Source organism: Sipha flava, unplaced genomic scaffold (assembly GCF_003268045.1).
Source record: "Sipha flava isolate LNK unplaced genomic scaffold, YSA_version1 108_pilon_pilon, whole genome shotgun sequence".
Classification (NCBI taxonomy): domain Eukaryota; kingdom Metazoa; phylum Arthropoda; class Insecta; order Hemiptera; family Aphididae; genus Sipha; species Sipha flava.
Genome location: NW_020271725.1, coordinates 2,079,241 through 2,094,050, shown reverse-complemented (window position 1 = coordinate 2,094,050; position 14,810 = coordinate 2,079,241). Strand labels below are relative to the sequence as shown.

The 14,810-nt window shown below is 38.8% G+C and overlaps 1 protein-coding gene across 1 annotated transcript in view; it reads left to right on the top strand.

Moving 5' to 3' along the window:
* The window catches only part of LOC112686818 (toll-like receptor 6), a 23,211-nt gene extending 8,838 nt beyond the window's left edge, over positions 1 to 14,373 (top strand). The window contains exon 2 of the mRNA XM_025559266.1: positions 14,157 to 14,373. The gene's annotated coding sequence lies outside the window, so the exon portion shown is untranslated. The remainder of the gene's footprint in view (positions 1 to 14,156) is intronic.
* Positions 14,374 to 14,810: the final 437 nt, after the last annotated feature.

Here is a 14,810-nt window from a genome sequence, read left to right as displayed (position 1 = left end):
TGTGTGTGTGTGTGTGTGTGTGTATCTAAGTATTATCTATATGAAGGCGACCGACCGGGAAGAAAGGAAAAAATTAAAAAGTAACAAAAAAAAAAAGAAAGAACATGTATACGGTTCTAATATAATAATACGGTATCCTCCCTGCAATTAGCATCACTGGTCTCTGGCGAAAACAAAACAAACAGACGAAAAAAAATGTTCTCGAAACCGTGACTAGCGATGAGCGCCAATGTGTATATATTACATATATATATATGTATGTAGGTATGTAATGTAGAGCCTCGGGTGGAAGGGGTGTACATAATTATTACTGAGTTAGTTCTATCTTTTTAACGTCTCGTTAACGTCCTGACGTTAAAATTAACAGTTTCCCTCCCTTTGATCGTCTATATATATATATATATACGCGTACACACACATACACATATATATATATATATTTTTTTTTTTTTCCGTCTACCTTTTTCCTTTGTAATTCATCCTCACCCTCACTACATTCGTCTTCCAGCGCTGCGCCTATACCGACATTTCGCAATTAAGGACATCGGTGGTGGCGGCGTGTGTATACACATATATTTTACTCACACAAACATACATATATATTACGCGTGTGTATGTGTGCGTGTGTATATATGTGATTAGATGCTCTCCCCGCTACCGCCGTACGCCGTGCGGCTTAATTGATATGTCAATTTGAGACTCGTTTTCCCTCTATATGTACGTTGGTCGTGATCTTGAGCAGGGCACTAATGAGGTGTACTCATCGCAAAAGGTTTTTGCCGATTTCTATCGGGTACCGCGGGAAACAATGCCGATTTATAGGGTTTTTTCCATTTATTTTTAAATTACCATGTTTTCGTGCGCTTTTACGTGTAATTATTACCGTCGTCACCCCTTTATTGTCTTTTTCGCTCGTCCCTTAACATACGAGCTTGCGCATGCTGCAACTGCAGTTTATCGGACAATCGAAGCACGGTTTGCTGTTAACGGAAAATCTTAGCGTATCTTCTCCGGACACAACTATATATGTGTGTACACACTACACCATTATCAATTTCCGTAAGGTCGTGTGCTGTACTTAATTTTGTTTTACCATCTCCATCGCAGCGTCGAAGTCTTAATGTAAACGCGTTTTTATCCGATTGGTACTCGATAACCATGACGGGAAGAATCCGCACAGATTTAATAATGTTATCGTTACATCTTAATAAATTTTATCACCAGTTGTCGGATTTCACACGCATACACATTGTTGACATATAAATAGTAAAAAAATATATTACGACTTAATTTTCTGTTTAGTGTTGAATCAAACCTTTTGTATAATATTTAAAGCCTTAATAAAATGCATTAGTATAGTTTGCAGATATATATATATATGGTATGTATGCATATGGTTTGCTTTCTCGTTTACTGTATGATATTCATTTCGTCAGTATCGTTAATAATGTCCCCACGATAGGTATTGTATAATATGTTATATCGTCGTGAAATAAAAATTTAAATGTGAAATTTGATACAGTCGAATAAAGATTATTTTCTCATACTTTTTAGTTATAATAACACTACTTCTTGGCCATTGAAATCGTAATATTCTCGCGACCATGTGCTGCGCGCACGTAATGTTTCAATGCCGAAATTCGTCGATAACGAGAGGAAAAAAGAAAAACGGAGAACTATAGTACAACCGTGGGGGTACGGTATTGTAATTATAATATTAATAATAATAATAATAAATCCAAGTGATTATTATACATCGAAAAGGACAAATGACCTTGTCGTAAGCGCGCAGTTGGCTTCATGTTACCGGTACGGATACAATTTTGCTGAATTTTGTGACCGTACACTTCAACATTATGATAACGATAATAAACTGTTCACGTTTCCATGTCGACTGTCATGTGCACCACAAAAATGCGCGTATCTACTACCATAACACATATTTATAATGAAATAGTGTGCACTACGTGGATGATATGCTACTATTTCCACCGTTGTTTGTGCGGTGCACATACAACTATAGGCATACACATAATTATCTTGGGTCCGAATTAACGAGCCGTTCAGTTTATACGCTAACACATACACACACACTATAATACTCTTGTAAACAAACAAGACCGCCGCGCCACTAAGGCTGTTGGAAATAATAAATAATAATAACGGTTACGATAGAGAAAAAAAAAATGAAATAATAATAACAAAAAACCAGAAAACCGCGAGAAAAATTCAAAATACACACTTGTATTACATTTCTACAGTATAAATAATTGTTTTTCTCCTCCACGAAGGCCCCCTACGACCGTTTTATTATTTTTAATTATAACTTGTGCGCGAAGTACTGTACTTCTCTAGTTCTTTTTCTCTCTCGCGCACACTTGTACGTACTCGTGCATATGTAATAATATTAATAATAATAATAATAATAATATACGATATGTTATAAAATCGTCATTCAGTCGACGCGACCACGGTGGTGGAGGCGACAGCGGGCCAATATATTATTTTATGCGTAATCAATAAATACCGAAGGGGCCAACTCCATCGTCGGAGTATACGTGTTAATACGTGTATAGAAAAAAAAATATTTATGTACAGTGTTTACACGCACCTGTCGGCTTTGGAATAATTGGTCATTATTTCCGTGCATAAATCATCGACGATAGTTTGTGTACAAGTATATAACCCAAGTATGCATACATCCTCGTACGCGCATGTATTATTATAACTATTATCGGTTTGATGTACGCGCGCGTTCGTTGTTCAGGTGGCTGAACAGCGAAGAAACTAGCGCGTGCGTCTCGCCGCGGCACGTCACACACAGGGCTCTCTATTATGCCGTGGTGTGGTATACAGGTAGTGGTCAACGTGTAAAGACCCGTAGTATAGTACGCGTATAGTTACTGCTATAAGTACAATATGACGCAAACTGGTTTCATCGTTTCCAACGAGCCCGCAGTATTATATTGGTTTTCGGTTACCCGGTCACAATTATTATTATTATTGTCCGGGAGGGATTCGAGGTGTTTCGGGTGAAATATGATGATAAACCGCTGCCGCGAATGACCACATTATATCTGGGTAATCGGACCCGCCGACCGGTTTTTGTGCGCGTTTGGGGTGTTTTATTCGACGCGACGACAGTCGAAACCAGAGGAACGAACAAAAGAGGGTGTGAAGGAGCAAAGAGAAAGAGAAATTAGGAGAGGGAGAGACTGACCGCGATCGAATAGCCGCGGCGTATTCTCAGAAGCCGAAATTTGTCCAATTTTTCATTGTCATCTTTCTTCAGTGCACATATAATATCGTGTACACACGTGTGCGTTATAGATGCGTATTGTTCAATGAAAATGTGGTCGTCCGCGTTAACGCAAATACTCGACAATTGTCCGATTTTGCGTCACGTCGTCAACTCGAGGGTGTGAAGGTTTTTGGTACTCATAATGCACGTGATTCTTATGCATATAATACGAATGCGGTTTATTGCACAACGTGTAAGGAAGGTACTATGTATAGCTACTAATCTCTGTCCAAAATAACACCCGTTATATTCCGTAAAACGTAAATATTTTTTATTTCCTCATATACTCTCTTTTTCACTCTTTATACATATATAAGTGTACACTAATCATTTTTAAAATCGAGAAATTCCGTTGTCAACGCTTAATTACCCGCAATTGATGTCAAAGTCATGCACGTGCCCACCACAATAGACCTGTATAACAAAGTAATTAATAATTATTATTATTACATTAATCGTAGTATATTATAGTGCGACGGCTGTGTAGCATGACGCAGGCAACCGTGAACGTTGAATCCCGACGAAATTCAATCATATAAAAATGTGCCTTATTTTTTCCGCTAAAAAAGATCGATATTGAATTTTTAATGAAAAGTAACGGCTGTTGTGTGCATGGCGAATCGACAACGGTGTATTTTTCGCGTCGACGGATACAAAAAAAAATAAAAACCATGTGATATAAGTATATTTTTACATTTAATCTCCGACTGATTTTTAATTCCATTACATGTTTCATTTGAATAAGTATAAAGATCATATACGTAAGTACACGTATAAATCGTACACGCACTTTTGCCGTCTCACGAATAAAGAAATAAAAATCATCTCCGCGTTCAGATAATATATTTATTTATTTTCCGTCAATTTTCACGTGTATCGGAACATAATTAGAACACTGTTGCATGCGCTGTGTTATTACTTGAAATGTGCTATTTTTTTTTTTTTTTTAGGGACTGGTATTATTGATTTCAGCTGCAGCTGCTGCAGGCTGGTAGACGCTAATCTTGCACGATGGTTTTTGCCGTGGACGTGGATTTTTTTTTTTTTGGCAAATTTTCGTCGGGTTAAAATTTAATTAACGCTAAATTTATAATGTAAACGCAAAACGCGTGTATACACGACGCGTACGTCGGTGTACACCCGTCATATTAAAAAAAAAATTACACGCGCGCACGCATAAAACCGACTACTGCTGTCCATTAATTAATTTTCCTGTGCCATGCGTATCGGGCCCCGGAATCTTGCAAAACATATTATAACATACACCGTGCGATTCTTTTACGTTTATCGTCGTTTCCCCACGCCGCCACGGTTGTCTCCGTCGGCGTCTCGTCGCGGCACCGGTTAAACGAACCGGAATCGTCCGTAAATTTTGACGGATCTTACTACGCTAGAAACCCCGTTGGACTTACGGAAAATAAATAAACGAATAATAATAATCGTCAAAACTGGACTTGCAAAAAATTCTTGAGCCACCGCAATTGAACGGTATGGCGTTTAACGTGTTTCACCGTCCACCGTTTAATAACAACGCGGTACATATAGGTACACCCCACAATGGTGTACAGCGACAAGGTCACACAACACGCGCGTGTCCGCTTTTTCTCCTTTGGGGTCCAATTGTGAACAGCAACATCGAAAACAGTAATAAAAAAAGATAACAATAATATAATTGTATTACAGAGACAATAACCGTGCGCTAACCTTATGTCTGATATACATACCTACACAGGTAGTGACGTACCTATTACGCCGGTGCAGTGCGCATTGTGTATACCTTGCAGTGCATTAAATGAACCGGGTGAGAAGAGAGGACAGCGCGCGGTAATTCGAAATAGTGAAAAAAAAGCATTGTTGCGCCGTGTCACGCATATTACAATTGATTTTACTTGACCGGAACTAGGCTGTTTCTACGTAGCGGTGGTGGTGGCACGGGGGGCCCTATTGTAGTATAGACGAGCACAAGCTACTGTCACATCGTACGCCCACAGTTCACGATTACGGATAAGAATATTATACTATAGTTTCCTGTATTATTATTATTGTTGTTACATATACATATTGGTATCGTACCTACGTGTAGATGATTTAAACGTGGCACATAAGTATTTATTCCTATTGGTATACCGTAACTGTAAACAACATTACATAATATGTCATACATTATAATATTTTACTGTATCGGAGAACTATCTCTTTGGGAAATTGAAAAATTCGAAGGCAACACGACTATATTCTCAAGTACCCATCTCTATAGCAGTACGTGCGGGCGTTATTAACATCTACCCCCGATAACCAGATAGTATAATATTATGGAGATTTTTTTAAATTTTGCCGCGTATTCGTCACACGTTTTTTGGTTTGGCAAACAAATTCACTCGAATAGATCCGCGGTCGGTCGCACGCATATCAATATTCATCTCGTCATCAACATTTTTACACGTTGATATTTTATTACCATATACGTACAACTCGCGTATACGATGTATAGGTACTTGAATCGTGTAATTTATTACGAACCGCGTGTATTATTATAGCCATGTGTACACATTATGCGGTAATCGGTCGATACACGCATATTATTACACGCTTTGTACCTAGGTATACGGTAATACGATGTGTATTAATATTATACCATACACACTTGCACACGCTCGCACAAACTGTGTCGTGTACAAATCAGGGGATTTGATAATAAATTTTTTGGGTCGGCTCCAAAACGATTTGCATATAAACGAAAAAATAAAAACGTATTATTATTATTATTATTAGTGTACCTACGAAACGAAAAAAACAATACGTGTGGCGGCGGAGTCGTATCGTCGTCGTTTCTTGCCCGCAAACCGATGGCGGCGGCGCATTAACCACGTTATATGCACATACTCACACACATAGGCATCTCTCGCGCGTACGGAAGAACAATGAGACGTATAATTAACCCTCTGCCGCCGCGGCCGACCGCCCGGTAACAATATCATTTCTCTATTATTATAATCATCGTTTCCCGTATAAAAATATTATGTATCGATAATTAAACGGTCATTAGGAATGTGTGTCGCCCACACGTGCGCGTGCGCACCAGCGCATATTATTATAATAATAATGATAATATTAATAAACCTCCGAACACAATAAAACGGGCGACCGTGCGATACTTTGTTGTAACAATAATTATAATATTAAAATATCGTTATTGTTTTTCCTCAACACCGTTTTCCAAACAAACTCGTAACACGTATTACGATGTTAAACACTCGTTTGTAAGGCTTTACCGTGAGTTTTGGGGAGGGGGGAGAGACAGAAATCAAATAAATAATATATTAAGTATACGCACTCACACTCGTATATACATGTCATGTGCATCGTATTATACCTTACCGTGTGTAAAACGTCTTTAATATATTCGATATTCTCGTTATACGCTCCGTATTATGTGCAACGCATGTGTGCAGACCGGACGCGCGAAGCCGCGCACATGCCTCCGGGAGTATGATTTTCGACGGTCAACCTCCTCGTCCGCGAAGCCTATAATTTTTTATCGCGCGCGTGTGTGTTGTCAGTGCTGCACGACGACTGCAACAGCTCCTTGCAAGTACAAAAAAAAAAAATAAATAAATAAATAAAAAAAGGAAACACAAAAAATACATACAACTACGGCGTGTACAACAACAATAATGATAATAATAATAATCATACAACGGCAGCAATCGTCGTCGGTTTGCCGACTCGTTAGGTATAGGTAGCCGGGCTGCAATGAGGTGTGCTCTCCGTGTACGCTGCTGTTGCCGCGGCAAACCACATGACGGCTTAGCCATAGCCGACAACGTGCGGTATATATATATATATATAGAGAGAGAGAGAGAAAGAAAATGTGTACTTGTGTGTGCATGTGTTGGTTTTAGTGCGGTCGGTTTTCGGTTTTTAAATTCCACAAGGTCGGTTACGAAAAATCCTATTAAAGCGTATTTTGGTTTTCACACCCGATAACTCGCGCCTTGTTTTATTATGCCATTAGTAGGCGTACAGCGTACGCCAAATAAAATAAAATATTATGTCCATTTTGATTTACTAAGTACAGCTGAGTGCGTATAGATACATATACGAGTATATATATACAGGTATATGATAATGAAACTATTGTATGCGCGTGTGTGTAAAACGCCGTGTATAATATAGTATTATTTTTATCGAATTAAGAATAACGCAACGCAACGCTTTCTCGTTTAAACAGTCTTGTATCCCTTTGCGCTGCAGTTAAGTATTTTTTTATTATTTTTTATTTTTTATTACTTCAAGAAACCTACTCGCGTTATTTATTTACATTTTATAACAATATACCGTGTTCAAGAGAAATTGTCCGTTTGCCAGATTTACCCATTGTGTTAACGTATTATCCTATCAATCTGTGTTCTATGTACACTCGGTCACCGCGCTCGTTTCGATAATGAAATATCGTTTTACGAAAGAGACCGCGGACCCGGAGGAAGTACAAACGACCGTTTAATTCGGTGAGTTAATTTCCAATTGAACAACAATGGGTGCGTAATTTTTATTATTATATTATAATTTTTTCTCTGTTCGCGATATATTATACGATGTATAACGACATGACGAACCGCAGAGCAGTGTATACTACTTGTTTTTTTTCTTTTTTTACGTCCGACACACACGCATTATTAAACGGTAATTATTCTTATTATAAGCCGAACAAATGTGAAAATACTTCGATAAGTATTCTCGCATGATTTTTCACAGCGATTGGCCCGCGGTGGAGCTCGTTTTTTTCCCGACAATGCGATTCGAACGAGTTCGTTAAAACCGAATTACTTCGTACGAGAGAGACGTGTACGCGCGCGAAGATTGTACAACCCAACTTCTTGTTGTACGTTATACATTATATGTGTATACACCGAAGCACTCATTAACAATACAACGGCTCCTCGAAACACGTAACTCTGACTTATTACACACACACGCGCGCGCGCACATTATTTGTCTATAATATTACGTGTACATGCGTTGCCACCGCCGAGCTTACGGTGTAATAATAATAGTATTTTTCGGTTTTAAAGTGATTTCGCTTTATGTTTATGCGTACCTACCCATGTATACGTTCGGTGCAGGTAATAATCGTATATTTTCTCGAGTATTCCGCCGCGTTTAAAGCACACACACCGCAGTATATGGACGTCGTGTAACGTTCGCGAAACAATAATATATGTTATATATATATATATATATATATACGTGTATATAAATGCTTACGCTCTGCTCTTTTATTTTCGTAATCGATCGGCGTGTTGAGCTTTACCTGCAAGTTTTTGTGTAATATTTAATATAAAACGTATACACGCGCGCCAGTGGCGTATACAAGGGGGGTGTTTGGTAGATATGACACCCCCCTTGAGCCGTATCATATATTACATTATTATAGGAATATAGGTAAATCGATAATACAATATGAAATATAAAATAATGCACAATACTAATTACATATATACAGGTTAACATTATCGCGATTGCGACAATACGTGACGAAAATTATTCGTTTACGTTTTCGTACCACACAAAACGTTTAATAATAATAGGTATTGTAGCATCGAATACTGATATTCGAATAGTCAAATATTCGAATGATTTATGGTAAAGCTATTCGAATTCGAATATACATTACATCTCTATTACAGACATTATGTATACATATTAATTAATTAAAATAAAAGTTTTAGTTTGTACGTATTATATATAATATTTAATAATTATAATTAACACCCCCCCCTTCAGAAAATCCTAGCTACGCCACTGACGCGCGCGCAACGAGTGTGCGTACACAGTGACGACCAAACTAATAATGTGGCGGCGGCCACGGCGTTTGTTCGTCGCTCGGCGGGTCGTTTAACGAAAACAATAATTGTCAATTAACTCGTCGTGAAACAAGTCGGTCGTTCCCATGGAAAAAAAAATCGCTGAAATCCTTTCCTTCACGGATCTCCTACCTAAACAAACGTACGCACCGAGGCGCGCGCGTCTCTACCTTAAATTCAACGTCGAAGAATTTTCTGAAAGAACTAAAAATAAGAAAAACCGTACATACGTGTAGGTATGTGCGCAGAATAGTGTAGTATATACATAAATAGGAATTAGCATAATTTATCATGCGTTCTGTCTAACCATCGTTTTAGCATATACGTACGCGCGTTGTCGTATTTTAAAGGCGCCTATCCGGCATCGCAGTGACGACGTGCGCAACTCGTTATTACAATAATACAACCGTATATAAGTACTTATATATTTATATATATATATATGGGTAAACATTTAATATAAATGGTAACGTGACCGGTATCGTTCGTGAGAAAAATAAACGATCTCGACTCGGCCGACAGCTATTTTAATCTGGAACGGGCTATTGCCAGGACGTGGGCACCGGAGAAGCCAGCTACAGCATGGTCGTATCCTATTATAATATACAGATATATGTATAATTTTTTTCGTGTATAATAATATGCACGCTCAATAGTCGGGGATGATTGGCAGGGAGGGGTACACCACGGAGTTGACGAAATTACACGGAGAACATTGTTGTTGCGCGCGCAAAGACCTCTGCTGCTACATCTCCGTCGGTTCCTCGACGGAACCGGCGGATGTTGAATAATAATACTAATCATAATACGATGCGAGAGGCCAATATTATATTTTTATTGAAAATATGATGTTTTTTTGCAATTACCGCGTTATACCGTGCATCCGCGCACCTTGGAACGGACATACGCACAAGCAAGATTAGAATATCGTAATAATAATAATAATTCTGAATGCTTATAGTAGTATTATTATTATTATTTTTTTTTAAACATTTTTCTTTACACCATTGCATAGATTCACACCACGTTGTGAGTTCATATACACTTGTGTATTATAATGTTATGTGTATGTGTGTATAAAAAATTCGTAATGCTGCAGAAATTCCACAAGAAAAACCAATTTCTTTTTTTTACGGTCAAACTCAGCAGTGTACCGACGCGCACTTGACCTTATTCCGAATCCTCTATCCGTTGTTACCTTCCTCCCGTTCTGAATCATGTGTTTTCCGTAGCGGTGATGTACACCGAGCACTTTCGAACGTCGACAGCAGCGGCGCGCCCTCGTCATCGGCTTTAAGGTTTGAATTGATTGTTTAGTGCAATACAAATTGCGATTTGAAAGTCGCCCTGTTTACAATTTCGTAGGCATATCTGCTGTGCTATCACGTAATCAACGGTTTTCAGTACAGCTCAATGGTACAATAAGGTAACGTTAAACGCGCGCTATAGAAAGCTAAACTCATCGTACCATCGAGTGTACTTGCTTTTTCGATTATCCACGACCACCGTGTCGGAGATAAGACGTATTAAAATCGATCCAAGTCGACTCGTGGTTTTTTATCGTTCAGTTAGTGCAGCTAACGTACAGCTAACGTATGCGTCGCGTGGGCGTACGACTTTTGCGCGGTACCACCGTTACACTCATCCTCAACGGTTATAAGTGTCCTCTGCGAATGTATATGTATATGTTTTTACGTACCGTCTTATTGCGTACAACGTATTTCCATGCACAGTCGTAATTACGTATCATTCGGGCGAGGGGAAAAAGACTATTCGATTTTTCTCGTTCGATATTTCGACACCTTCGAACGTTATTAAATCGTCGGGGAACGGCAGCGGCGTTATTACGTATCCCTTTATCATTTAATTCAGATTTTTATGAATATTATTATTATTAGTATTACTGTGTAATATATACGTATGCGCGGTAACGACGACGTGCTAAGTTTATTTTTTATAGTCCTCGTCCGACGTCGGTATTAATGAACACACAGAGGCCAAACTAGTTCCACGTGTGTCAGCGAGTGCGTGTTCGTGTGAGAACGTGCCCGTGCATGTATGTATTTTACTCGAACTCGTATGGGTAATAATAATATTTTACGAAATAAGTAATCTTCGTATTATTACGATGCTGCTGCTCGCGGTTGCTTACATACACACACGAGCGCGTGTTTTTTCTATATATACCGAGCGAAACGTTCGATTTATCAACTGGACGATATAATAATATAAGTATACACAAACAGACGCATTATAAATGTACGGTGTACCTCGTGTATGTATATGTATATTTATACACATGTATATATTTCGTGTACACAAGCGTGTATAATATAATACACGAGCGTTATATTTTACATACACCGAAGGAAATGCGCGTATATTGTTACGTCGAAGACTCTACAGAAAGGGTTCAGCAGTACCTGAACTACACTCCGACGCTACAGATTTAATATACAAGCTCACATACACACGCATGATTCCGTATAATCGTATTGAACGCAGTTTACGACTGCGTATATTGTGTATATTTACGCGTAACTAGTTTTCTAATATTTTATTATTCGTTGCTTTATTATTATATTTTAAATAAATGCCCATGGCGCCTTGCAGCCCGTCATCGTCGTAAGATGGTACTCATATAATATTATACCAGTGCAACATATAACGATCGATTGGTAGAAAAAAAATTAAAAAAACCGTAGAATAATGTATCCCGTACATTAAAGTTAACATAACAAATATTATGGTAGACATTTACGAACACACGTAGTATTGTAGAGGTTGTCATTAAAACTGTAGAAAAATAATAAATTAACGGCTGACGTGTGCATGATGTATACCTATGTATTTATTTACTTTTTGTCGTTCCGTCTACTGTTATTAGATCTTTTTATAGAATAACCGACTTTAATCTCAAGTGTACACAAATATGCAAATTACGAAATTAAATTATTCAAATTAAATGGTTTTAATCTCTGGCCTGTATAAATATTGTTATAACAATGATAAAGTGTAAGACGTTGATATTATAATATTTATAATGTTTCAATTGTGAACTTATCAGTGCCTAGATTTAGAGCAGGTGCATTATAATGAATATGCGTTGATTAATGTAACTTAAAATCGATTTATGATCATGTACGGTGGTGTTGGTGTTGAGAAACCATAGTTCTCCGGATTGTTATCGACTTAAAAGTGTCGTTACGATGGATACCAATCCGATTTTGAGGACAATACAGACGCGTTTACCATAATTTTGAGTACCTGGGTATTTGTATTCGTATTAAAGTTTTTTTATATATAACATGCGCCCGTCATAATACGCTCGAGTGTGATGATATTACGGTTTTCCATGCGTAGGGCAGTTATAATGTGAGACCGGTCGCGTTGCATTCGTATTTCAAGCGACTCTGCAGGGGAACCACGCCCGCCGTATGTGTACACTGAACATCGTGGGTTTTGTTGTCTGTGTTAATCCTTCGCTCGAACCCTTCGGATCTGTATACGCACAACGACGAACGTCGCTTTGTGCGTATCCTTCTTTCCCGGACGTTGACGTTTGAACAACCAATACAGCTACAACTGCGGCCGTGAACGTGACAAAATGGCGCGATAAGGACGAGTGCTATTTTGTAATTTTCGAGTGAAGATCGGGACCGCACGTCCGTCCGTCACTACATTAAGACGCGGAAACGGCCAACAGTCGTTTAACTCGTGCGCAATAATTATCATCGCCGTGTATCCGTCGTCGCACTTTTCGTTTTCGCTGGTGTCCCCCTCCCCCCCCCCCCCCCGGCCAAATGGTGGTGTCCGCCAATGGAGCGCCGGCCGGAAGTCCGGTCATGGCCGCCGTCGCGGCGTGGGTGTCCCTCCTCCGTGACCGTCGCGATAAAAAAAACGTGAACGCACGACGCGCACTTGCTTTTATTTCCCATCCGTTCCTCAAAAATTATTCGCTTAAATAATAAACCGCGTTGTGCGATGTCGTCGCGTTCCGATCATATTTTGCCGTCCCGCTAAACCGCAGGGCCGCTCGCCGCACCCCATCGCTCTGCTGTACCACAGGTCTCGTATCTCTCAGGTACGCGGTCGCGTAGAGCTGGTGTAGTGTTTCGTCCGGTAGAAACCGATAGGTATTTTTTTTATCAAATACGTGTTGTCTACGTCTGTGTACTGTTGTAGTGCAGTCCTGTTCACCCCGTTGAAGGGAGTAGTAGAAAGGAGCGCCCGTATGGAAGGAGAAGTGGTGGGCGCAGCGTAAGGGTGCGCGCGCGTTATCGGGCGGATTGCAGGGTTCTTCTCAGTCTCCGATGGATCCGTCGTTGTTTTTCATACAAATTGTCTCATTCCGCCACCACCGAATACGACGACGCCACCCCTCGCGAAAGCCATCGACGACTGCAGTTTCCTTCGACCCCTCCGCACCGTTGTGCAGTGGAAAACCGCTATTTTCCGCCTCTTGAATGCATATACGTACTCCCGATGCGAATCCATTATTAATACCGACGGCGGAGTTTCCGCAATTTTAAAATATTCTCCCTATACATCTTACTATTATATCACCGCGCGCGTAAGTCCGCGCGAACGCCCACCCCCCACTGTCGTTATATTTACGTACATAAATGTGCGTAAAAAATGTTAGGTCGGTTCCTCCTCCCTCCCGTGTGCGCGCGTTCGCAGTAAAACGATTGCCGTCTTAATGACCGTATAATAATATTATCAGTACCGTTATCTTATTAGCGTTTATGTCGTAGTCAAATTATTGGGAAAAATCTGAGGGCAATACCATTAATAACTGTACCGCGCACCGCGAACTTAATGTTTTGTTATTATTGTTACGTTGCTTTATTACATTATTATTATTATTGTTATTATTAAGTACTCAAATTGCTATACTTTATCATATATTCGCGAAACGTGTTTGGAATATAATCTGAAAACCGAATGGTTCGATTTTACTAATGACGTTTTTTTTTCTTGTGTTTCAGATTGTTTACTAACTATATACAACGACGCAAACGATGTTATTACCGGCCGTTGTCTCCGTCGTCATCATGAACTGATGCGCTGGACGACACGATCGCCTGCTTCTTCTTGTCTGTAATATTTAAACCATAGTAATACCATTTACGTGTAATTATTATATTATATAATTGTGTAAATCGAATTTATTTTTTGTAAATAACCTCCGTTGTTATTTCATTTACGTTTTGTTTTAGTTTTATATAGATTTTATAAGAATATTTTTTTTAACATTTTTTTTTTCAAAAAATATTCATATAATTTTTTTTTTTGTTCGCCCTTCTTTTAATATAACATACAGGCTAGAAATTTTTTAAAAGACTGAAATGGCCTCGAGAGGTTTCATTTTTCCTTGTAGCTAATAAAAAAACCATATTTTTATATAATAAAAAAAAAATACAATGTATTCTGAGGACATTATCCTTATTATTATTAATTTTTTTTGTACTATATATTAAATTGTTAGCGCTTATAATACGTATGTGCACTTGAAGTATATAAGTATTGTAGCCGTCGTTGTATAGTCGGTTAAACTTTCAATATATATTTATTGATCCTGTACGTCTGTTATTATATTTTGATGATGTTATATTGTGTATAGGCTCGGCCGCAGCGTTATA